Below are 15,707 nucleotides of genomic sequence, written 5' to 3' on the forward strand. Positions count from 1 at the left end.
GTGGATTTTCTAACTCGCAATGACCTCGGTATTGGGACATGGATAAATAGCAGAATCTTGCTTTAAAAAGCTCTATCCCCAGAGAGCAGTCAGTATCCAGGCCCTTCTGGAGGGAACCTGTTGAGGGAATGGAGAGAACCAGAAAGAGCCAGCCTCTGTACTTTTCCATTTTTTCTGTACTACATTCTTATGTCCCCCGAACGCAAGTGTGATCAAAATATGCCCCTAAGGGAACATCTGTCACAGAAAGGAAAAGTTTGTTTAACTGAAATCCATTAATTTCAGTTCCAGCGTGCCCTCTGTTCTCCCAGCAGTGGCTGGGAGCTGGGATGTGCCAGTGGGCACACTGGGGAGGGGAGACTGGCAAGGGCATTCCCCTGCCTGCTGCTCTGCAATGAGTATGTGGAAGGAGGTGCTGCTCACAGCTGCCTGCAGCCCCAGCAGAGGCTCAGCTCTACCTGCTGGCAAGGTGGGGGCTCTTCTGCCCTACACTGACATCCTGTCTCCCACAACTCTTTATTGCAAGTAGTCCACAAGACAAGAAAGACCGATATGAAACCCTTCTGATGAGGTAAAAATTGTAAAAACGTTCTCCTCCACTCCATTAAATATCAGTGTAATGTGTTGCTGGGGATACCAGGGATACTGGGAGCAAGAGGAGAGGAAGCACATGTCACCACCCTGTGCAATCTTTCTGCTCCCTCACTTCAAGCAGGGTGAGCTGGGCTCACAGCAGCCTGTGCAGGGCTCAGGACTTCCAAGACAAGGAAACCTGGAGAGGGATGGTATGTGATGGAAACCTGTGGAAGCCCCAGCCTGCAGATCTTGTAAGGGCTGCTATTTCCCTGTGTGCACCAGGCGTGCATGAGGCTGGTGGGTTCCTTAGGGACCAAGAGCCTTTCGCAGGTCACAGTGTATTTTAGAAGGTTTGCTTTTGACATCATGTGGCCAGAGTGATTTGGAGCCTGATCATGCACTAAAGAACATGTCAGGAAACCACAAGGCATAATTTCTCTGTGTGGCAATATTCTGCAGGGAGCCTGGATAGCTGTAATGGTACATTGCTGCTTGCTTTAAGTCTGCCTTTGCATTAACTCTTTGATTTGCTTGCTTTGGCTTCCCTGACTCTTAAATACATACACACAGGATCACTTTGACATAGTAAAAATTCAGTTTCTGGAACTGGCTCCTTAGTCTCCAAACCATGGAGCTCCTCGTGCCAGTCCTGCTCCCACAAGCTGCATGGGGTAAGTCTCCATCTCACCTTCCTTTCCTAATTTGCTGTGACAGTGACTAATTCCAAAGGCATTGGTAACGAGCTAGGGATTTTCATCTAAATAAAATTTACTATAAAATTTACAGGGACTATTTTTAACTGATATCAAATGAAAAATAGTTTTTAAAAGATCTCTCTCTACCACTCCTGGCTTTTCTGTGCCAAACTCCAGCAAGCAGGGGAAAGTCAGCTGTTAAACCCTTTTTACAGTTTTCTACTTTTACAATCCTCTTCTACTAATGCAGAAGCTTTGGCATTCCCAGCAGGCCTGGAGTAATCCACTCCCCATTTCCCTAGTGCTCTCTTTTGATCATTTAGGGTTAAAGAGACTGGACAAACACAGAGAGATGAAGCATCCAAAATCTCTCTTTGGAAGAGGGGTTTGTTGTCCTCCTCTACACACAAATCAAGATGATGCTTGCAAGGCTGCAGAAGCATCGTTTCTTCTTCCATCCTCAAAAATTTTTGATAATAGAGTCCCTCAGTCCCAAGAGAAGCAAAATATATTGACCTGGGAAATAACTTAAATAACCATGAACTTATGGTACTGTAGGAGACAGTGTGTAGCTGTTGCTAGATCTAGTTTTTGTTAATATCTACTACTGCTTTTATTTAAGAAAATGTGCCTTGTGTACTTTATATTCCTTGCTTTCATCTTGTAAGAACAACCAGAATTGTATTTTATACAAACAGTCTGTTACTTGAAATACATTTTTCTTGAATGACTATCATCAAAAGTAAGCAAACTTTAAAAAAATTGATTCTGTACTTTTCCATACTGAAACCATCCAGTCTCAGATTTATGATCTCTGTGACTTTAAAATTAGATTGAAGAGAAGCAGGCAAAGATGAACCAAGCATTAACAGCAGCAGGAAAAGAAACCAAGTGTCTGGCAGAGAGCACAACAGATAAACACCTTCCTACCTGACCTGCCCTTTCACCTCCACTCATAGAATGGGATCTGGCCTGAGAGCTGGGTGACCTGCAGATAGAGAAAGATATAGCATAGAAAAAAAAATAAAAAATAATCAGAGCAGTGATGTAGCTACGTATAGCTGAAAATATTTGGCTTGGCTGGAGTGTCAGCTTAAAGCTTAAGCAGTTCTTGATTTTTGTTCAGGTTGGTTTCCGCATCATTAACAAGGACTGTACTCCAGTTAGCTCAGTCACACAGAAGCTGCTCCCAGGATCTCAATATCTTGAACTATGCTGAAGGTACAAGTCAGGATAAATACACAATGTTTATAACTTGTACTCGAAGCGAATAACGCCACATTGTCCAATCTCAATTAGCCTTGGTCGCTTATTTGGTCTAAGGATTATCTTTGCCATGGACCCTGAGATCTTGGATTTGGCAGATTTCTTAACTGAGATAAAGTGTTGTGCAAACAGGGCTCCCCTGCCCTCCGGGCCAGCCCGGCTCTGGCAGCAGCTCATCCAGCTGGCTCTGGCCAGAGGGTCCCACTCCTGCAGCTCCCACCCTCACCCCAGTCCCACCCTGCTCCTGCAGGCTCCCACCCTGCTCCCCAGTCCCACCCTGCTCCTGCAGGCTCCCACCCTGCTCCCCAGTCCCACCCTGCACCCCACAGCTCCCACCCTCACCCCAGTACCACCCTGCTCCCCACAGCTCCCCTGAGCCTCCTGCCCTGTGGAAGGCTGGGACCTCACCAATCCTTATTTTGTCTTCCACCAGGACAACTCTCTTTGCAATTTTGGATTGGGTTCTTCATAATTCTACTCCTTAGAGATTTTTCTCCCAGTTCTTTATGGAAACGTGATTGAGGATGAAATAATGATTGGCAATCATTGCTTTATTATTGGGGAAAGAAGCAATATATCTCATGAGTAATAAATTATCCTCCCTGTCATGGTCTGTCAGGGTTAGAGGATGCTCAGGGAGCTACAGGGCACCCTGTATCATCATCATCCCAGATTTGTGTATGGCACACTGTGTTGTTACACTACAGGGTCTCTGCATGCTATGAATGTTTGCAACTAAATGTAAAATAGGTGCAAGAACACACATTAGAAATCCTTATCACCTTAGCATGTGAGAAAAGATTTTCCCTTGTAAACAGGAACCTGAATTAGAAGTTTAAAAATCCTTCTGTAAAATACTGACAAAATGTGAATGTTTTTCTTCAGGTAATGCAGATGCTTTAAAACAAAACAAAACAAAAGTAAATAAAACCCCCAAATGAAAAACGAGCAAACAATATTTTTAAAAGCCCTTTTTTTGAATTCTGTGGACAGGTATAATAATAAATGATGTTTCTGCAGTGAGAACGGGTTAAGCAAGCTCAGCTCTGATGGCTTTATTTCCAACTCCTATAAAATATTCCAGTGTGTCTTGCAAAATATCCTATAAATGTGAATACAGAAAAAAACCTGAACATTCTTTTACACAGACAGGTCTTTTCCTCAAGCATAAATATTCTTAGTCTGTTTTTTGGAGATAAAGACTATATCATTACCAGACCAATGGCTGGAATTTCTCTTTGAAAAGGAATCCTTGTAAATGCTCTGTCTCTGAAGCCAAATGCTCTTAACTTCCAGTGAAAATTTCACTGAATATTCCATACAAAGGGCAGCTTGCATTAACTAGGACTTTTCAAAGTTTATTCAAAGTTAATATTATATAATATTGAAAAGAGAGAAGCTATCAAGCTACTTTCTGATTTTCAATATTCATGAATACAATAAAAGTGCCCTCAAGATTTTTGAAATTATTTATGCACCTAAATCCCATTGATTTAATAGTTGTTAGGATGATAAATATAAATATTTCTTTTTATTCTACATTTTAAATTTCAATCTGAACATTTTTATAACTTTTTTAATTTCTTGAACTTTTTTTTAATTTAAAAGGAGAAAAGTGACTATGCAAGCAGTCATGTGCATGAAAACAAATCCACTAGCTAAAATTTCATTAAAAGACAGCGCTATAGCATATTACTATCATGTAAAACATACAATAATATCTCATAGTTGCTTTAGAAGATTGTTTTTAACCAGCACTGGGGTTTAAAACTACACAGGAAAATAAATGAAAATTCCATCAGATCTGAATTTTTTCAAGTTGTTTGTTTGAAGATGTTTGGCTTGAGTTAAAGAGCTTTAATATATTATCTTCCTTTTCTTATGACAAGTAACATAAAAAAAGGAAAGATTTCCCCATATAACAGTAGCCGCTGGTGTCCTGTGTCAGGGTATTAACCTTTTTAACCCTGTCAGTTGGCTGGGGCCAGGAAATATGGACTAGTCTTTTACTACTCTTCTGTGTGTCACAACTTTATTATGCATGACACTTTTGCTCTTCTGAAGCACTGAAAAAAAATCGTCCTGTAAAGAGAATGCAGTGTTCCAAGGCTGAAAAGGTATGTAGGACTGAATATCATATATTTTATCAAAGCAATGTCCCTCTTCATCCAGAGCACGTTATTGTTTCTCTGTAAAACCTTAACATCAAAGAAAGACTCAGGGCTCTGTTTCATATTTTGTAAAGGTGATCTCGGAGCATTTCTAGTTGAATTATCCCATAGTTTGCTGTATATCATTTTGCTGATGACAAGAAAGCTGTCTCATACCCTTACTGGTGTCTGTACAGAGCTGGCTTGTCTCTCAAGTTACTGTAAAGCCATATAGAGCTGATTAGCAATAAATATTTCAACTGCTTATAAAGAAATGTTAGTTCCTACAGGCATTATTATTGTCCATTGCTTATACAGACTATAATCTCTTCAGGGAGCTTGTACACATCCTCCATTAAGAATAATATTGAAAATTATACAACCACTTAAAATTCTTGTCAAGGCAAGATGGCATCGTATTGCAAGGAGAATCAAAGACACTCTTTAATTCACAGACATCCATAAACATTGCTTTATCTCTTAATTGTAAATCTTCAGAGATTTACACGTTATTTTCAGCAATCCAGATGGTGGTAGAAGAACGTTATCTTCCACTAAACATCATTTTGTTAAATACATAAGAGCTTTGGTCATTAATGGCAAGCTGCATCCAATTCTCTCCCCGTTGCTGGGGTTACAGCTGATGTAATAATGTGGCTCCCTGCTCCTTCCTCACATGTCCATTTTTTTCCAGATTGTCACCCATAATTTACTATTAACTTTTATGCAAAATGTTCACCTCCAAGCATTGTTCCTTCTGACAGCCATGGCAGCAACCGGTTGCTTAGAGAGAGCATCCTGTAACTGCAGCAGGATCTGCCGGCAGGGGCACAGCATTCCAGGGACAGGAGAGCTTTCTCCTGCTTGGACCCTGAGCTCGTGGGGCAGGCAGGCATCCCCAGCATCACCCTCGACTGGGGAGAGCTGCTCTCCATCCTGTGCTCCTGCCTGCACTTCCACTGGATCCCTGCCTTTGCTTGCCCCTCTGTCACCACCCTCCTCCCTTGGAGCTGGGAATTGCAAGGGTTCAATCCACCTCTGCTGCAGTCTGTGCTCTTTGGTGGAATAACCTGAGCAGCCCACAGGGCACTTCCCAGGTCAGATTTTTTTTTTTCCCCGTGTCTGTGTGTGTGTTTCTGCCTCAGCAGCCTGCTTTGACTTCATTCCAGTGTCACACAGATAACCTGAGGGAACTGTGACATTTATCCCCCGTAACTCTGTCATCCTCCACAGCAGGGTATTGCTGATGGGAAACTTAAATACGAGCCAGGGAGCATTCAAATGAGATTTCACCACAATTAAATGGAATTTTGTTCCCAAAATCATTCAGTTTCTCCTTAGCAACTTTAGTACTTTAGAAAACAGTGGCAAAGACCATGGCAACACTCCCTGCAAGGCAGTTTTGTGTGTTACAGTGGGATTTTGGCTCCATTCCAATCCCTCTGTGCACCTCTGGCAGGCTTTGGTAGACAGCTTTTTTGGGCAATGGAAGCTTTGGGGATGAATTCAATCAGGAGAGCAGTAAAAACTAAAGTGAAGGGAAGCTTTCCTATTTGGTGAGATGATGCAGCACTGCAATAATCTGGAAATAGATGGACTGAATAGTCTTTTACTTGCCTGATTTATAAGTGAAGTAGACAAAATAAAGTAGAATATACTTTCATGAATAATTCTGCCTCAGATTTTCATCTGAAACCAGTTTGAGTTGCTCACTATTCACATTTTCCATTTCTAAAGCTAATCAGTATTCACAGTTTCCAGGTTTTTTTTTTTGTGCTTAGTATTCAAAAGGCCAGATTCATAACAAGAGCTAACTCATTCTGATCTGCAATAAGAATTTTTCACATTTTACACAAAATAAAAATTCTGGGGGCAAAAAGGCTTTTTTCCCCAGCATCTTTATTCCACCCTTGTAAGAATGTTCTTAATCTTTAACTGATGATTTAACAATGTTTTTGCTGTTATAAGCCAGTTTGGTTCCTCACTAGTTTGTGTTATATCAATAATAGCAAACTGATCATATAGTAAGTATGGTTTGTTCATTTTTAGTTAAGGAGAAGGACTCAGCTGACATTCAGAGTGGGTGTATCCCACCCACACCTGACTGAATTTGCATCACCAGAACTCCACGGTGATGGGTACATCTGTATGGTCCAGAGCAGAGCAACACCAAGAGCTTCAAGAGGGGTCAGGAACTCACCTGAGTTTGGACAGAGAAGTTGGTGAGTCACAGCCACTCTGAAATCTCTGGACTTCTTTTAAGTCTTCTCCACTTTACTATCTTTTGTGGATGCCTTGAAAGTAGTGCAAAGGCTTCTGAGGATACGTGTGGAATTCAGGTTGGTGTGTTTTTACCTTTGATGTTTGTGCAGTACATTTCCTTCCATGCCAAGGAGCCCGAGTGATGGTGGTTGCTTTGTGTTGTGCCAGGCTTCAGTAGTTTGGTACACCAGGAACTTCCACTGACCTGCCAGAAACCAAAAATTCAGAAGAGGGCTGAGAGAGAGAAGGAACAGGCATATCTGGACTAAATAGATTGCAAATAGAGATATAATTTAGCTGAAATTTCTGATCTCAGGAGTACTCCTTTTGCATTGATTTGGTGGGGAGGAAAATTTGTTACCCTTTTTTTTTTTTTTTGTATCACAGAGCTTGTTTACTCGGGAAATATGCTTTAAACCCTCGTATTACTTTTAAGGTACAAGAGTTTTTAGGTTTTATTGAACACCATACATGCTGTATAAGTAAATATTGCCCTATTTTACCATGATAATCAATTTTACCCATGCCAAAAATGGAATTTCCCTGATCAGCAATTGTAGCTGAAATATTTTTTTTAAATTTTAAGATTTTGCTTTCATTTTTTAACCAAGTAAGTTTTATGGTGAGAGCAATTAAAACTGGAATACATTTGGTTCCAGCAGCCCCTTGGATGCATTTCAGGCATTACAGTCCCTTGCTTTGCCTGGCCTTACCTTGCCCTCCTTTCCTTTCCCTATTATCTTTTTTTTTACTGCAGAAAATATAATAGATTTATACCAAATATCACAGATAATTCTTTTTTATTTTTACAAAGGTTATCCCTCTTCGGCATATTTTTTCTAATTTTTTATATATATGTCCATCTTCATTTTACTTTTACTGCTGGTATAACTGAGAGTCTGGAACTTGGTTTTAGATTTTTGTCTATATGCAATTAGATGCAATCAACTTTCAGTAGTAAAGTTTTGGTCACTTAGTTCTAAATGCTGAAATAACATATCCTGTTTTAAGGTTTTGGGTTTTCTTCAAGACACTAATATGGTGTTCATTATCAAAGGACAAAGGGCACTCTGAATTGTAATAAGGACTTTCTGGTTTTAAATTCCATTACTTACATTAAAACCACTTACTGCCAGTAAGAAAAATGAGTATAACTTTGTGCAGTTTGTGGCAAATAAGCAGTCTTTTGATATCTTATAGCAGAATGTTTCAGTTAATAGGCCTGTACTTGAAAGTCCCTTTCACACCAATGCTCGCAAGTGCGTTCTGTGTTTTTGTTTAAGTCTGACATCCATGAAAAGACAAGCAAGATCTGTTTCTTATTGTGCATTAAAGAGGATCCTTTGGAAATTGCTGAATAACTTAGCAATATGCTCTGTATCATTTTTACTGATGACAGGACAGATGTCATCCCTGCTACATCTGTCTAGAGTATCCTCTTGGATAACTTCTGTGTATTGCAATCTGCTTCTTTTCTTCAAATAGGAAGCACTTCCAAAAGCCCTGTTAATTGGCAAATGCCTAAATATTTCCCTTATTTGCAAGAAAAAAAAATGGAGCATGCTGACTCTTGGGAAATAAATCCCAATAATAATGTGTATTCCATTTATCAAAAAAAAAACGAACCAAAAGCCCCACAACACTCCTACTCTTAATTCAAGAGCAAGGCCGCTGCTTTTTCAACAGAAATGTGTTGACTCATTTTAAGCTTTCAGGTCTTTGCCATGTTGTGTTTAATGGCCACAGCTGTACAAAGTTGGTTTCTCCTCCAGCCAAGGTCAGGACAGATGGTCAGACTTGGAGACTCACTTTAATTGTATTTTCATGTTTGGAATAATTTTGTTCCATTTATCGCTTTTGTACTCAAAACAAAATGGGGTCCTTTCCAACTGGAACCCTTTCAAATGAAGATGTAGGCTCCCTCTCCTGCCTGTGGGGCCAGCATCTCATCAGGCTGTGTCTGCAGAGCAGCCCTGGTGGTGCTGAGCACAGGCAGCTCCTGACCCTGCTGGGGTCTGCTGGGCTTCAGCCATCGTGTCTCTCATGGAGAAAACTGCCAGTCTGCATAAAAACTTGGTGTAAGGTGTGCTGCAGGGGCAGCCTAACATAAACAAGTGCTCCAGCTGCCTGCTGGTAAACTCAGCATAGAGACATAGGTGAAAAAAGGGAAAGTTTTCCCACTGCTGAATAGTTCTGGGAAAATATGAATTTCCTGTAAATATTCCTCTTCTTAGAAACAGAACAGCAAAAAGAGCTGGGCAGAAGAGGAGGGAGAGAGACAGCGGGGAGGAGAGCAAAGAGGGAGGCTGTGCATCACCCCAACACCACTGAGACAGGCTCAGCTACCAGGGGCTTTCAAATACAGAAGGGACACATGGGTGGAGGGCAGTGGAAAAAAGAATCCTGCCCTAATTGGGAAAATGGCCTTTACCAAAAGTGAAGTAATTTTCAACATGTTTGAGTCAATGGTGCTACTGATGATGCTCATTTGACACATTTGTGTAGTGTTTAGTCTGCAAGTATTCCTGCTGGCCATTACATGACATCTCAGGGAAGACTGGCTCTTTCCTAATCAAAAAGTCTCAGTTTTAGGGTATCCCTGTTAACATTTGGGGTGGGGGGGAGCAAGAGGCTGCTTTTCCTTATACACATACACTTTGTTTTCTTTTTTAACAGCCAGTTCAGGCAACATCTCTGTCATCCTGACTTACACTGTGATTTTCAGATGTCATCAGAAGCATTTCTTTTAGTGACTTTTAGTTAATTGCTTCTCCTGTATACCTCCATAAACACTACATGTAGATATATTGGTATATAATATTCATGTGTTTTATGTTTGTATAAACATACTGCTAATACTGTGTTTCTCCAATAGAGAGCTCTATAAATCTAGACCTCCAGAGATACCTTATAATGACTTAAACATTACACCAAACAAGAGATTCCAAGGGGACATGATCAGGATGTAATAATGGGCCAATGTCAAAAAGGATTTATGATTATTATTCATATGACTCAACCATATGCTCGAGCTACTGCTGTAATCTTGCTAGTCTTGGTCTGACATCTGTAGTGATAATGAGTAAAATTGCATTACGCCACAGAAAAAAAAATCAAGACACTTAAAAAATAACTAGTGGGCTGCCAGGAGAAACACTGACCTCCTCTGTAGGGTCAAGAGATGGTTTTAAAATATGCTGGATGCTCCTGACAAAGTTGAAGCACTCTGAGGATCTGGCAACCAGCTGTTCTAGCTTTATTAGAGAAGAACTTAAATATAATTGAATTCCTAAACCATCTGTATTTATCACTCCAGTTAAACACCATGCATGATCCAACTTGAATTTACTTTAAAAAAAGGATGTTACCAGTTTCATTTTATGTAGGAGGACAAGCGGAGATTGGGGAAGATATTTCAATTATGTGTATTTCCAGGATCACCTGGACAGCCATGGTACCTGTCTGCCTTTCCTGGTTAAGCATCAGGTGTCTGAGCGACTACAGTGAAAACACACATATTTTTGGTTTGTTTCCCTCCAACGGTGTCTTGGTCTTTTATGGAGCAGCCCTCATCTCTGGCTGTATCTGAACCTGGTGCTGGCTGGGAAACAGTAACTTATTTGTGTCACTTCCAGGCTTCCCTGTTCAGTAGGAATTTAGCAAATATTCTCCTGGAGAGATGTGGAGACAGTGAAAACTCCTTCCTGCTCCTGGATTAGTGTATAGTGTTGTGCAAGGTAAATATGAGTGCAGACCAATTTAGTTTCTGTCAAAGTCCATTAATATTCTGTTAGTGGCTGCAGCATTAACAGAGGGAGGAGGGAGGTGAAAACTCATTTGTTTCTCACTGAGAAAGAGAAAGCTCAGGTGAAATGGCCTGATGTCAACCCCTGTAATCCTGCAGCGGTGGTTCGCAGATGGGCAGCAAGCAAAAGTCAGAGCAGCTCATGCATAAAGTGGGCTAAATCACAAACCACCAAAGTTGCTGTAAAATCACGGCCAAACATAGCAGCAAAGGACAAATATTTAGGCAGTGTCAGTCAGTCAGCTAATGTATGTATCAGCATATTAGTGAGGAAATCCCCAGAAGCTCTGTGGGAGTTTTTCTTTTTGATCTGCCAGCACCTGCCCGGCTGCTGGCACCGGCACCGCAGCCACCAGGCAGGCGGGAGCGGCTCCCCTGGGAGCCCAACAAGTTCTCCTGAAGGCAAATAACCACTTCATTAATGCACAGGCAGAGCGAGCAATCAGCAGCAGGTGAGGAGCAAAAGGGAACCAGACTAGAGACAAGCTTGTCTCTCCCAGAACAGCAAAGCTCCTTTGCTTGTTAGCAGCAGCAAATGTTCTCCGCTGCTGTCAGGCTTGTGCAGGCTCCATTCTGCTCACACCAAGCTCTGGTGCCTCTCCTCATCCTGCTGAGACCCTCAGCCAAGAGACACGTTTGACATCTGTGAAGCCTGAAGTCTTGGCTCACATGAACACTAGCACGGGTAGACTCGAGATGTTGTTTTAAGCACCTGACATCCTCCATCTCTCTTCTTTATTTTTAATTATTTCTCCTCTATAGAGTGACCTAATCAAACAAGCTCCTGTCTGATGTTAAGGCTCTTTTTTTTGCTTTAATCTCTTCACATTTCTATATAATTTCTTTTTCCTCTGGAACTATCAAAGAATTTTCTTTAACAAGCCCATCAATGAAAAACAAAGTCTGCATTCTTGAATTCTAAGTCACACATAAACCGTAAAGATGCTGTTTGCTCAGTGTTGACAGAAGCAGTCGTCTGCCCTAATTTACCTTCATCGTATGTTTTTATTAGAGCTGTGGGAGCATGCATAAACTCACCAGGGGGACATGCACATTACAGGGCTCTTTTCTTAAACTCTCAGCTCTAATAAAAACACACAGGCAACAGCTCTGTCCTATATTGGACAGCAATAGCTCTCTGTTCTGTGCTCTTTTCATATCAGAGCAATTGTCTCTGAGAATATTCACTCACTGGAAGTCATCACAACATGAGGGAGGAATGGTCTTTGAGGAATGATCTTGGGGGATTGTCTCTTCCTTGATGTTCTTCTGGTCAGTCCTGCAGAAGACCTTAATGATGTTTTACCTCTAACTCAGGTGTCAAGGCTGATGTCCCTATTTTAACCCAATTATTTTTCAGGTCCTTCTGGGGAGAGGGGTTCCACTCTACTACCACTAATGGGCCTCCAACAGTAACTAAAATGGCCATATTGCTACAGGCTCACATTATTCTAGACAGGATTGCCATCCCCACTGCAACATTTTTGAGGCCCTACTTATCAGTATTAGATATGGATGTATACATCCACATGCCTACATATCAAATGGAGACAATCTGAGCTCCACAGTAGAGTGGCTATCGCTGTGGCTGATTGGGATGCTTCATATTTAACTTGCAGAAATCACCTAGATTAGAGAAAGGTATCACTTGATCTTCCATTTTTCCACAGATGCTGCCAAATAGTTTTCTAAATCAGTCCCAAATGTGGCCTGGTCTCTGTGTTGGGCCAGTGTGAATATAGTAGTGGTTTTGTTCCTCCTTGCTACCTTTTATTCTCCCCCCACGCTTCCTCCCAGACTTTGGGGCGAGAGTACTGAGCCCCAGAATATCGCTGGAGTTAGACAAAACAAAGCTCCAATGTATGCTAGATACAATAACCTGCAATGTCTCCCCTGTCATCCCAAATTACTGGAACACACAGTGTTCCAGCCCTGCCTGCCTACCTTCCTGCCTGCTGGAGAGCCGTGCTCCCTCCTCTTCAGCCAGCCTGCTGCGGGGTCAGTGTTGGCTCCTGCCTGCCGAAATGTGCCGGCACCGCGCTCCGCTTCCCTTGGGGACCACGGGAGTGCTGCTTGTCCTGCTCACCTGCAGGGACCTCCAGGAGGCACACAGCTTCTCAGAAATGTTTGGGGCTTGCTGGAAATTGTCGCTGCCAACAAGTGAGTCAGGCACACCGGGCTCCCCAATACCTGCCTTCGGCCTTCTCACTGCAAGTCTGGGGGGAAATTTTCCTTCCCTGTCCCTTTCCTTCCGGGAATGGAGCAGGTTTGGGAACTTTGTTTCAAAAATAGCTCTTTTGTGATGTTATGCAAGCCATTTCTGTAAAGATCCTGTCTATGCATTCAGACAGCTCTCTGCTATCATGGGGAGACAGGTCTTTGGCAAGAAGGGTCATCAATTGATTGTTTTCTTACTGAAGCTAGTTGTAAGTCTTTTGCCTTACTTGTGTTTTCTGGTGGTTGTTGAGAAACAGCTACAGTGCCAATAGATACACTCCTGGCTCTCCTGTGCAAGACACATGTTGCTGCAGTCTCAGGTGCCTGAGAGAGCTGATGTGCTGTTTCAGCCTTAGAGTTCTTAACAGCCCTCAAAAAAATCAGGTCCATTGAAGCAGTCTTTGAAGAATCATCTCAAATATGCAAGAGCAGCTTAGAAAGCCCTCGATAAAAAGTGCAGCAAGTGCCAACAGCCAAGTCACCACAAGCACTTGAAGATAGCAGACTCTTCTATTCAATTTGGTGGACCAGAATAAAATGCTTTCCAGGACCACATGGTGAGGGAATCCACACCTACCACCTTATTGCAGTGTCTGAAAGAGGGTTGAGTGTACACAGTGACACTCTGTAATCCCTCCTGGTGAATTCATTGGCATAAGCTGAAAGATAAAGATGTAAAACTAAGATTTAGGGTAAATCAATGAAAATATGGCCCAAAGTGGTAAAAGAGATGTTCTCCCATAAATCAGTGAAATGCAATGTAACATGTATTTTTTCTCCACCTTTCCCCTCATACCCTACATACTGCATCCATCATAGGGCTGGAGCCTCAAATAGCTCTGAGACTGTGTACGTGATGTTTTTAATCAGTGATGTTTTGTGCTCTATTTCACTTACTGCTGCCTTGCTCTAACATCTACCTGTCTTTTTTAAGAAAGTTAATGATAGAAGGGATTTTATTTTGTAGGATGCCCTTTGCTCTCCTTTCCACATAATTTTTCTTCTCTATACCTGATTGAAAAAATCAGTAAACATGGCAGAATCCCAAAGGTATGATCTGACACAGAGCCAGAAAAGACCCACCCACCCAGCAAACCAGATTTTTTACAGTTCTTTCTTGAATCATGAGTATATGAATCTGGAACTCTAAGGGATCAAAAGGGCTTGTTTTGGTTTGCACAATGTAATTTTTTGCTTGCAGCAACAGATATTTAATGATGATCATGGCAGAAGTAAATCCTATGTCAAGCAGACTCCTGCCAGACACTGGGAAAAAAATGTCCTGTTTAATGTTACTTTGCCTTGTGTATAGGAATGATTGAGTACTGTCAAAGGTGATGGAAGGACAGCATCATTTAAAAGTGCATTTGCACATTGTTAACAAAGATCTTTTGGTACAATTTAACCTCTATTGTTGCCACTCTACCTAAGATTTCAGTCCAGTTTCAGTGGCCAAAAGCATCCCGAGGAAATTACCTCCCAGTGTGACAGTGTGAGAATAGCCACACTCACATCACAGGGATTTCATATCATTTCAAAGACCTTTCTCTCATCTTTGCAGTATTGGTTTGTGAAACAAATGAAGTCCTGTAAGTGAAAACATCAATAGAGAAGTGACCTTCATACACAGAACTATAAAATAAAAATCCAGCATCAAGCCAGCAGTGCAGGGCACACAGATGGAAGCAGATAAAACAAAACTAAAACAATGTTGATATCTGCTGTATTCCTCAGTATCTCAGAGGATTTGAAAAGTCTCCATACATTTTTTATTTTTCTAGTTGCTTATATTCAAGTTTTTACAAGCCCAGAACTTACTTTATAGATGTTTTCCCTGTCATTAGTAACAAATTAAGGGAAGGAATACTGTAACTTCAGTAACTAATTGAGTAGTAATTTGATCATAAGTTAGATGGCAAAAGGGGTTTTTTTGTTGTTTTCAGTAATAATTTTTGCTCTTTTCTGTGCCCTTTAATTTAAGATTAAAACCACTTTTTAAAACAGCCACCTTAAAACTCAAAACAAAAAAAAATCTTAGAAAAGGAAGTAGATGAATACTAGTTTCAGGATGTTTTTATTAGAATAGTTTTAGAAGAAATTGTTGGTGAAATATTGTTCTTGTAACTCAGTTTTCCTTACTACTGAGGAAAATCAGAAGCAGAAAAGGAGGTGGTTTCTGGTCACACCACAAGCCTACAGAATTAGGGCTCTGTTTGACTGTTTAAACTCATAAAATGTGTAGGCCCATGGTATAATTCAGGGAATTTCAGCCCCACTGGGCTGGAAGTTGCCCCAGCCCATTCAGCCAGGCTCCCTCTAACCAGAAGTGGCAGCCAGCGTCCCTCCCTCCCATCCCTGTGTCCCAGATTCCATACCTGTGTCCTCAGGAGAGGTTTCTGTCACCCAGAGATTGATGTGTTTTGTAGTGATAACAGAAATGTCTTTCCATGTAAATTCTAGCAGTGACACACTGAGATCAACAGATTTAACCCAGGAAAGAATTTGAACAATGCCTCTAAAGCAGAAAAAGCAGGAATGAAAAAACAGAGTGGTTTTGCTTACCTCTGGATTCTTTCTATTTTAGTTTTACTGTTTCATGTGCTCAGTTCCCAGAGTTTCTGGAAGTTTGAATGCCTCTACCATGGGAAGAGGACCCAGCAGAGGCAGAAACGAGGTACTTTTGTATACCAGATCCCATGTTTTCACCTAATGCAGGTGTGACATCTGACATACAGA

This window comes from Poecile atricapillus, chromosome 9 (assembly GCF_030490865.1).
Source record: "Poecile atricapillus isolate bPoeAtr1 chromosome 9, bPoeAtr1.hap1, whole genome shotgun sequence".
Classification (NCBI taxonomy): Eukaryota; Metazoa; Chordata; class Aves; order Passeriformes; family Paridae; genus Poecile; species Poecile atricapillus.